A 10,914-nucleotide genomic window follows, 5' to 3' on the forward strand; every position below is an offset into this window, starting at 1 on the left:
TTCCCCTTCTTCTTTAACCCCATCCCTAGTCGTAGATCACTCGGCTTAACTATCCTTAGTTAGGGCGGGCTGTGACAAAGTGGTATCAGAGCGAAGGAAAGCTCTGAATTATAAGTCTTGAGTTTAGTCTAGAATGAGTCACTAGACTAATAGTTATTAACAACCGTGAGCTCAGCGCACCATCACACCAGACTCAACGAGGTATGTAAAATTTCAAAGTTTATTTGACATTAAATTTTGAAGAGCATGATGTTGAGGTTATATGATGAGTTATGATGTTACACTTTGAAGGTGCATAGTTTGAGTTTGAGGATGACAACATGATTAATAATGAGTTATTATGTTGTAAGAGCATATGTTGACGTTACATGATGAATCATGAGAGTGTTTATATCATATGATGTTATATGATTGAGGATGCATAATTATGAGTTATGATGTGATGTATTTGAGATGTTTTGTGATGAGAATTGTTTGAGCAATTGTGATAAGTCACGATGATTTAGATGAAGGAATCTAATGTCATTGTTAAGAGAGATTTTTTTTCTAAGTAGAAGGATGAAATGAGAACTTAGAGCTAAAGCTTGAGAGAATTAGCAATTGCTTTAAGTACTTGTTGGTTTGAGTTATGAGTTTGAGTTATGAGTTTGAGTTATGAGCTTGAGTATAATAGCATGATTAATGATGAGTTATTAGCATGTTGCAATGAGATATTGTACGATATGTTGAGTTGTTTTGTGACGCGAGTTTTGCTCACGCAACCTTAATGGTACTTGAGGAGGTATCATGAGCCATAGTCTTTGGAGATGGCTTTGAGAGAAAATTGTTGAGTTGTCTTACTAAGTCACGATGATTTAGATTAAGGGATCTAATATCATTGTTTAGAGAGATTCCCTACTGAGTAAAGATGGGACGAGATGAGAATTTAGATGTTTTGAGCTTGAGTTTTAAGATAACAGTACTACTTAGTAGGAGTTTTGCTAAGTTATGTTTTGTTTATTTCTGTTGCTGGAGCCAAGTAGAGTTAGTTCCTAGAGTCACCTTTAAGTTCTCCTTATAGGTTGGCCAGGACTGTTGGCACTGCACGAAAGTGGACTGTTGTGAGATCGAACTCAGGGAAGATCGGATACGAGGACGAGGCGTACAGTATGTGGTACAGAGATACCCTAGCAGATTTTCAAACACATGTTCATAGACTATGAAAGGATGAGAAAGAGCCAAGGAAGGCTAGGGTTGAAAGGATGAGAAGTAGCCAAGGAGGGCTAGAGTTGATGAGAATGAGAAGAGAAGCCGATGTAGGCTAGAGCTAAGGATGATCTTGAGAGTATGAGCAGTACACCCTTGTTTTTGATTAGTTTCAATTATATTGCGATGTATATAACTTACTTAGGAGATATTGATACTTGAGCTTTTGACATGCTGATAGATAAGCATGCGAATATAGTACCCTACTGATGTTAAATAGATGGATGTTCCTAGTGTGCTAAAGTAGCAACTAGATGAGTTAACTGGTAACAATTACCGTAGGAAGTCCAAACCGAGACATAGCACCATTAATGGTGTCGGTTTAGAAGGGACATTACGATAGATACTATGGTTTTTGTAGGGTTTATATAACCCCTTTATGTAAGTCCTCTAAAAAGAGGCATTCTACTGATGGATATATATTAGGTTGACCAGAGTGGTCTTTTTGTTAGCATTTCGTGAGTGCTTATTGCCTTACAGATGAATGTTAAGGTGACCGTGAAGGTTTCCTTAAAGTTGAGTTAGTAAATTGAACTTGAGTTTCGAGGATGCTTAGAGCGTTGGTCGAGTTGAGTTTTCCTTTTGTGATTTCAAAAATGCCTCAAAGATATCATCAAGAGTGTGATGTGAAGGATAGGCGGGATAATACTCCGCCACCACCACCGCAACATGAGAGGAGAGTCGAAAAATATTGAACTTTCGAAACAAGAGTCTAGAACATAGGACCCTGAGTTTAAGCTTTTAGCTTGCTGGTATCAACTTAAGTTTTGTATAGTATTATGAGGGTTTAGAAGACACATAATTTCCAAGTTCGGGATAGTATATCCCGTGTGACTGGGGAGTGATTATGTTGGACCTGGCCAGTCCGCATGATCCAAATCTCAGTAGACGTGTTTTGGGTTTATAAACCCATGTGTTTCAACTTTCGGTTGAAAAGCCAGATGGGTTCTTACTCTAGGTCATTTTTGTTCGACCTGGTAGTTACTTCATTCTACCCTCTGGTCATTCATTTGAGTCTCTTGAAACAATTTGTTTTGATGTCATTCTAGGGTTGAACTCTTACAACTTTTGAGTTATCCTAGTAGATTCTCTTGATGTATAAGACTAGTGAGAGGCACGTCAGAGGACTTTAACACCCGAGCAACTGGTAAACTACACCTGAGAACAATTCAAGGCTACTCTTGAGAAATATGTACCGAGGAGTACAGTAAGCAGCGAGAGACTTATTATCGAAGTTTGATTCAAGGAAAGAAATCGATTGTAGAGTATAATTGAGAACTCTGTGAGCTATCACGTTCGCTCATCAGAAGATGGATACTGATGAAGAGATGTTTGAGTTTTAAGTGCTGGTTTAAGGCAGGACTTTAAGGTAGTATGGGCAAGATATTGGATGCACCAGTTAGAATCCTGTTTAATACAGGAGCCTTGCATTCTTTAAGTGTTTGAAGCATGTTACCTTCAAACTCGAACCAAAACGAGCTAGTCCCAAGTTAAGAGTAATCACTCCTGTAGGAAGAGCTACTACAGTTTCTCACATGATTTCTAAATTAGAATTTGAGTTAGGACCACTAAAGATGAAAACAAGAACCTTGCACTTAATGCCTATGTGGAACGTAGACATTATTCTAAGGAGGAGGGAGTAAATTGAGTATATGATGTCAATTGATGATTTTGATATGAGTTAGTTTAATAAAATTAGGGATATGTGTATCTATGCTCTAATTTGTAAATTGATGGGTTATATGTGTGATTAATTGGCTAAGATTGATAGATCTATGAATGGATTAAGGTATCATGTGTGTTTATTAAATTTCAAAGAGTTTACTTTAATAAAAATCAGGACTTTTTGCCTATGTGTTATTTAAGTGATTTTGGCTTAAGATATATGTATTTGAGCATGATATTAGTGTATAATTATGTTTGAGTAAGTCTTTTGTTGGCTAAGAAATTTCTGACTTAGTTTAGTTTGTATGAGTTTTTGAGTTTTCATATTTTGAGAAGTCGATGATTGATAAAATGAGGTCTAATTGCTTTATGACCATTATGTGAAAGTTTGTCATGTTTTATTAAGAGTTTTATGATAATACATGAAGTTTCATTAGAGTTTAGTTTACATGATAAAAGGGAATCTATATGTGTATAATGATTTATATGATGAATGAGATCATGTTTGAGTATTTGAGTAATTTTGAGCACGAAAATGAGAAGAGAATTTTAATGATGCGTTCGTTGAAATGTTTTACTTAAGATTTGAGGTTATGATGTAAGAAGAGAGTCAAGATTGAGTATGATGAGTATTATAATGTGCTTGAATGTTTTCAAGTACTATATGTGTTTAAAATGAGCTTTGATTGGTTTTCATTGAAGGATGTTGGGTTGAGCATTTAAGAGTTTGAGATGAGATTTTGGTGAATTTCGTAGGCCTATTGACCTACTGTGATCGATGGTTTTTAGATGTCTAATAGCTTTGAAAATTTTATAGAAAATCCCTACATGAGTCTTAAGCACACCGGTAAAATTTCAAGTCATTTGGACTTCGTTTACTATTTTTATAAAATACAAAACCTAAACTGCACATTACTACCGAGAATTTCAGAGAACAGAAGAAAGAGTCATTCATTTCAGTAGCTTCCTGTGTGATCTAGATTTCAAAATTTTTATGGTATTAACCTTATAGTGTTAGCTAGATATCCACCAAAGTTGAGCCCAGTTTGACAACGTTTACTATTTTTCAAAAATCCAAGTTTTCGATTGCTCAAAACTACCGAATATGGTAGACTGTAGTAAAACAGTCATATCTCCTACAATACTTGGAGTTTTTGACTCTACTTTTTTATATGAAACTAGACTCGAAGATCTTTCTTTTGGTATGAGTCTCGAGTCCAGGAGGTGTCGGAGTCAGAACAGGTTAGATTTTGAAGTTGAGTCAATGTAAAAACAAAGCATGTTTTGATAATGTTTGATTGTGTTTTTCTTATGGGCCTTAGGTGATTGTGTTGTCTATGTGTTTGAATGAGATTAGACGAGCCTTATATGAGAGACAAATCGAGACTTGGAACCATGATTTTCTTGAAACCTATCCTTGAACTTAAGGATTTGAGATGAGTGGAGAGTTTATATAGAGTTGAGTAAGGAGATAGAATATGAGATAGAGCATAAGTTTCCTTTCATGTCTCTGATAATCATAAGTTTTGATGTCGAGTCTAGAATAGTATCTCTAGACTTCTAAGAATGTCAGTAACCCTCAGCTCGCCGTCACACTGCCGCAACAAAGGTACGATAATAGTTTCAAAAATATACATATATGTATTTCAGATGTTATGAAAGTTTTTCAAGAAAATGTGCGCCTTATGTTTACGATGCTATGTCAATGCTTTTTGTCGTGTTTGGGACTACCCGAACCCATAACGACTCAATGAATGTATTTCGTGTTTGGGACAACCCGAGCCCTTAACGAATCAATGTATGTATGTATGTATGGTCGAGTTAGATTCCTTGAATCTTTCCGGCATAAGCAAAGTTTTCATGAAAGGGACATTAAATGTCCATATATGTTAAGGTTTCAAAAGAAACAGAAGTATGTATGTATGAATGAATGAAAAAGCTTTATGTTGTCGTTTTAGGCTAGCTGCCTATACGATTAGAATAATGGGTCCTCTTACAAACCGTTTGAGTACCACCCAAGAATGCTTTGAGAATGTTAATCGTGATAGCACCGCTTGATCGATTTAAGTAAAGACTGGTAAGATAGAAATGTTTAACATAGAGATGTTACAACATAGAGGCAATGCTTTAAGACTAAGGATTCACTTGAGCTATTTCAATAGCGGTGAGATTAAGTTTTTCACATAAGAACTTATGTTGCTTATGATTATGATGTTAGTCATGATAGCTTGGCTAGAACAACATAGAATGGACTTTCATGGTATCAATAACTTATGATGAAACACTTATTAGTAAGTGCTTTAAGTTAGAAGTTGACTTAGAGCTTTATAAGAGATAAGAAGTTGACATGATTGGGGGCGAAGCTCCCACTTGACTGAGTGATTCATTGTGCTGGGTCTGGTCAGCCCATATAACTAAGATCTCGGTGATCGTCAATTAGGATTTTGACCTTGAGTAGGGCGTCATCCCAATGTATAGACTCACACTATGTAGTTGTCACAATAAGATCTTATTTTACCACGATAAGCACAGTAATGACTAGAATGACTTAGTTTGCTGTCAATTCTCGAAGTACTAGAAGGTGATATTCTCACAGTTAGAAAGATACACTAAGCATCAACCTATCTTTTGACCGATAGTCGGTAGAAACAAAGCAACTTCTGGAATCCCAAGTGGAGAACCAGGGCAGATAACTAGTATGATAGGATTTTCAACAAAATGTCAGGACGTGCTCCAAATGTGGTGAAGGAAAGAAAATGGAATGAAGAAAACAACAGAAAATTCGAGAATAGAAAAAGAACTTTAGAATAGGACTTAAGATCTAACCCAGCCTCAGAGCCAACAACCTCACACTAGAAGGGTGATTGTTTCGGCTATAGTATCAAAAGCTCCATCAATAGGAATGTTCAAAGGAAGCAAGTATTTGTTTTAAACTTCAGAGAACTTGAGCACTATGTCTCATTAGCCCCAAAGTTGAATTACTTGACTTATGACTTAGAACTCGTTGTGGTTGTGCACGTGTTGGAAATTTGGAGATACTATCTCTACGGAGTTAAGTGTGAGGTCCTTATAGCTGACAAGAATTTGAAGTGCTTTTTCGAGCAAAGAGATTTCAATGTAAGACAACAGAGACGATTCGAATTAGTGAAGATTTATGATGGTACCATCAATTGGAAATTAAGATAAGATGTTTCACCACTAAATATGAAGTACTGATTGGTGATTGCCTTATTCGGTTTAGTAATTGTTCACCATCCGGAGACAATATCAAGCTGTGTAGTTGCATCAATAGTTAAGTGTGAATTGCAAGAAAGGATTATGAAAGCACGAAATGAAAATGGATATTGGTGAGAAAATGTGTCTCGCCTCAAGAATAATAAAAACGAAAGGATTCACGAAAGTCAGGAATAGTGCACTAATGGTTAGTGGAGGATTGTGGATGTATACACTGAATATTACGTCTCGCAGTTAAGAAAGTATGTGATTAAGAAAGATGAGATAGTCCAAGCTCAGGGCTTAAGAGAAATCAGTTTAGTGACTAGATTGCAAGGTTCAAGTGTTACGAGGCAATAATATTGTTCTCGTCATGTAGTGGAACCATCACAGGATGGAAAAGGCTACAAAAGAGATGAATGAAACGAATGACTAGTATCACAAGCTAGAATACCAGGTATGCAAATTTCGGGACGAAATTTATTTTAAGGGGGTAGTATGTAATGCCCCGCTCTTTTAAATATATATTAGATTAAACATGTGCATTAGTTATAAAATTCTTTTAATTATTTATTGTGACTATTTTATTCAGATAATATTATTTCAGCAAAAGTCTGTATAAGAGATACAGAGCTGCGATTTAATATTCAATCATGAATCAAACCAATAATTAAATTATTGGTTTAGCTACACGTTTGAGACCTTGCATTACCAGTTGATTGATTTAATCAATAGTATTAGAAATTTTAGATTTATAACCGAATTCATAAATCGTGTTATTTAAATTGAATTGCTAGAATTATAACTCGAGTTTATGTTAATAATAATTTTATTATTTCACGCTTTATATGTTTAGTACTAAGTCGCGAATTAATTTCGACTTTCACGTATTAAATCTCAAGATTGAGGATTTAATTTATATAAATACGACGAGTATTTATTAAACGAGAATTGGAGAATTATTACAGGAACTAGGAGAAACTAGATCACGGCACTACACGTATGTCTCGATTTTTCATCCAACACATCAATTCCTACACTATTCCCTTGTTAGTCAAAAAGTTGGTGCTAACAATTTGTCAAAAAAAAAGTTGGTGCTTTGCAGAAAAGTTTTGGCTGCTTTGGACTAATGCGCATGATTTTTCAACCTTTGCTACAGTAACACTATTCCAGTTTTGCCTATAAATTACTAGGATTCGCAGCAGTTTAAAAACACACCAAAGCAGAAAATACTTCTTTCTGTTAGAGAGAGCAAGAGTAAGTTGAAGTAAAATCTCAAATACGAGAGTTTGAGGGTTTGAGACAAAAGCTTAGTTAGAAGCTTTTGGTGTGAGAAAATTAGATAGTAATTTTCTCGGGGTATAACGGGTTGTGAGTTGAGTGTTGTGAGTGTTGTAAACACTGTATATTTTTTCTCCCTTTGTTAAATAGAAGTGCAGCAAGAGGTGTGAGGCAAGAGAAAGTTTAGAAGAATTTTTTTTAAAATTTCTTACTTGCAAGAGCTCAAGTGAGCTCCCTTCGCCGGGCTGTTTCTTCGCCGACCGGCCACTAGGCTCTGAACCGAGAACGTGTACTCGTTCCTCCATCTTCAGGCTACCAAACCCAACAATCGAAAGGCCGAAGCCTTCTCTATATTTTCTTGACCAAAGGCCGCAATATCCTTCGGCAGCCAACGTCGAATTCCCGACTTAGCCACCGGCCAACTTACGGCCTTCGTTTCTCACTATCCTTACGACGAAAAAGGATCGAGAAACCACCGTTGTGTATCCTGATCTACCTCGCACGAGGAAAACTAAGTCGTAGACCTTCGCGGCTAAACACCATCGCGGAACGACGACCGGAAAACCCCCGACGGACAACTTCCATTAGTGCTCACTTGGACAAGGGTAAGTTGACGCCCTTATTTCGATGCATTCCCGTTTCTATTATATTATGGGAAATTTCTGGGGTATAGATGGGAGTGTGGTGAATATTTGTTCAAAGTTTCATGTTATTTGAACTTCGTTTACTACCCTTTTAAAATTTGAGAAGTCTACTGCCAGTATCTGTTGAAACTGTCGTGAGGCAGATGATTAGGGTAATTATTTCAGTAACCATATGTTGATATTTAGCTCTCAAATTTTTATTGTATGAAGATATATGTGTTAGATATCTACATATAAACTTTGAGCTCATTCAGGTAACGTTTGCTATTTTTTCAAAAATCTGGACTTTCAGTTGGCAGAAACTGCCGAATCTGGTAAGCGATGGGAAAATCGCTATATCTCTTAAACTACTTGTATTTTTTCAACATATTTTTTTTTCAATTAAACTAGACTCAAAGAGGTTTCTATTGATATAAAATTCGACTCCATACGAGTTCGGAGTAAAAGCAGTTTATTAGTTGAAGTTGAATCTATACAGTTTTGTTGAGATGGAAATGATTCAAAATAATTCCTATTAAGGATTTTAAAGTTTTATTGTTGATAAAATATCACTTTTAGATTATAAATGAGCTATTGATGTGTATATATATATATATATTGGTGATTGGCATTATTAAATGGGGAAAAGGAAAACGTTTTATGTTTATAGAATTATTCTTTATTTATAATAGATAAATAAATGAATAATATAAAATGGAATTTCCTACATCCTCAAAGGTACATGAAATATTTTGATAAAGGAAGAACGATTGTATATGAGTTAGATATAGTCGTTTAAGGAAATATGGGTAGTTAGAAAAATGAGTGAATAGTGATTCACTGCATTTGTTGTTATCTTTTCTATTATTCACTCGAACACATGTTTTCGTGTTATCAAAGGTTCAAATAAACAAAAGCGTCTGAGTAACCTATCGCGCTAAGGAAAGAGAATCATTGTCTTAAGTAGCAATACACTGCAATCAGGTGGGCATTACTTTTACTATACGTATATAGAGATCCCCTACGTATCGTAGGCCTCTTATACGAATGAATGCATGAGATGATCTAACTGTTAATTTCAGTTTCATATATATCAAATGAGTTTAAATGTTACATTCAAGCAAGTTATTTCATGACAAAATCTTTGAGTTAAAGTTATTTCAAGTATTGTCTTGCCATAAAATGTTTCAATTTTAGTATGATATCTATCTGCTTTGGCTTTGCCAATGATGCAATCGAATTCGGGTCCTGAGCAGTTGATAGCTATCCTGCCAGGACTAGTGTACACCAGTGACCGTGAGTCATCTAGCGGGTTGGCCGGTCAAGTGACCGTGAGAGGTGGCCACCTCTCCGGCACACAGTTCCAGATATGATAGATTACAAGAGAACTTAGTCTGCAGACGAACTTTAAGAATCACAAATGAACTTAGTAAGCTTGGGCCTTTTTAGCGAAAAACTCCCTTGCTGTACTGTTTATGATGGCATGACAATTTACAGTTTTGAAGCATGTATTTTTTATACCTAGGCATACGTGCCCACTGAGTGCTTTTGTACTCAGCCCTGCATATGTTTTCTAAATGTGCAGGTTGAGCTGATGTGATGATGGTGCTGCAATGAGCGGAGTCTCCAGGGTTGTTAATAAATAGTTAACCTGTCTAGAATATGTCTTCATACATATGTCTAGCTACTTTCCGCTGCAAGATGTTGTTGATGTTATAGTATGTTATGTCATACTTTGAGTCTTAAGAGAATGGTTTCATATGATGTATAACTTGATTAATGATATTAATTAAGTTTTATGCTGTCTTTCATAGACTATTTTCAATTGAGTATTCATGAATAAAAATGACGAGTTTTATTAAGATGAGTAAGTTTTACGGCTATAAATGACGCCCCTTTTCTTCCCCTTCTTCTTTAACCCCATCCCTAGTCGTAGATCACTCGGCTTAACTATCCTTAGTTAGGGCGGGCTGTGACAGGTTGCAACCATAACTTTAACATGTATATCGCATTGTGGCATACCAAGGATCTTTCCATCCTGGACCCATTCAACGGGCCCCTAGCGATATAATTTATTGTAACTCACATATGGTAAACACATAATATTAAAATGGACAAAGATTAACCACAGCATGTATTGAAATAAATCTCACACCTGTAACTTGAGCTTTGAAAATTAACTTGAGTAATTCACATTCTAGTCGCGCCGCACCTAATCAGATAAAAGATAAATAATTTATAATAGACTAAGAAATTTAAATATAGTATGTGATTATATTATATATATATATATATATATGCGTACAATGTGTGCAAGAGAATTATTATATATTAAATGTATAAATAACTTGGAAGATTTACCTTTCACAATTATTGCACTTATTCGAAATTCTTGTATTAGTATAGTCTTAAATACTCTTTGTGATGATTGAAAGTATTACTGCAACCCCTCCCTATTTATATGTTTTAAGCTCTTATATTCAATGAATTCAGAGTAATATAGGGTTGATGAGTGATTTAGTAGGCTACATATAGGCTAGCTTAGTTATTTAGTTAGGCGTGCTCCACGTAATCATATACATGCATATATCTTTTTTTTTGTTTAATCCTTAGCCACCTATATTTATATATATATATATATATATATATATATATATATATATATTCGGATATAAGTATATATAATTTGTACGTTGATTAACTTTTAAGAAATCAAATTTATATGTATATATACATACCCATAAAATATATATAAATGTCGATATAATTTCTATTTGTAAATCATATTCTAGAACCTATTTTTTTTCTTTAATTTTAAGTTATTTTTTTCTAATTAGGGCAAGACTAGACTACCAAAAATTAAATAAATAAAACATTTTTTAACCAC

General features: G+C 35.0%; 1 long non-coding RNA gene across 1 annotated transcript in view; it reads right to left on the reverse strand.

Moving 5' to 3' along the window:
• The window catches only part of LOC130988510 (uncharacterized), a 32,112-nt gene extending 21,632 nt beyond the window's left edge, over nt 1-10,480 (reverse strand). The window contains exons 1-2 of the long non-coding RNA XR_009090124.1: nt 10,389-10,480; nt 10,183-10,239 (exon numbers count right to left, since the gene is read on the reverse strand). This is a non-coding gene — a long non-coding RNA (uncharacterized LOC130988510). The remainder of the gene's footprint in view (nt 1-10,182; nt 10,240-10,388) is intronic.
• Between the last annotated feature and the right edge of the window lie 434 nt (nt 10,481-10,914).

Source organism: Salvia miltiorrhiza, chromosome 6 (genome assembly GCF_028751815.1).
Source record: "Salvia miltiorrhiza cultivar Shanhuang (shh) chromosome 6, IMPLAD_Smil_shh, whole genome shotgun sequence".
Classification (NCBI taxonomy): Eukaryota; Viridiplantae; Streptophyta; class Magnoliopsida; order Lamiales; family Lamiaceae; genus Salvia; species Salvia miltiorrhiza.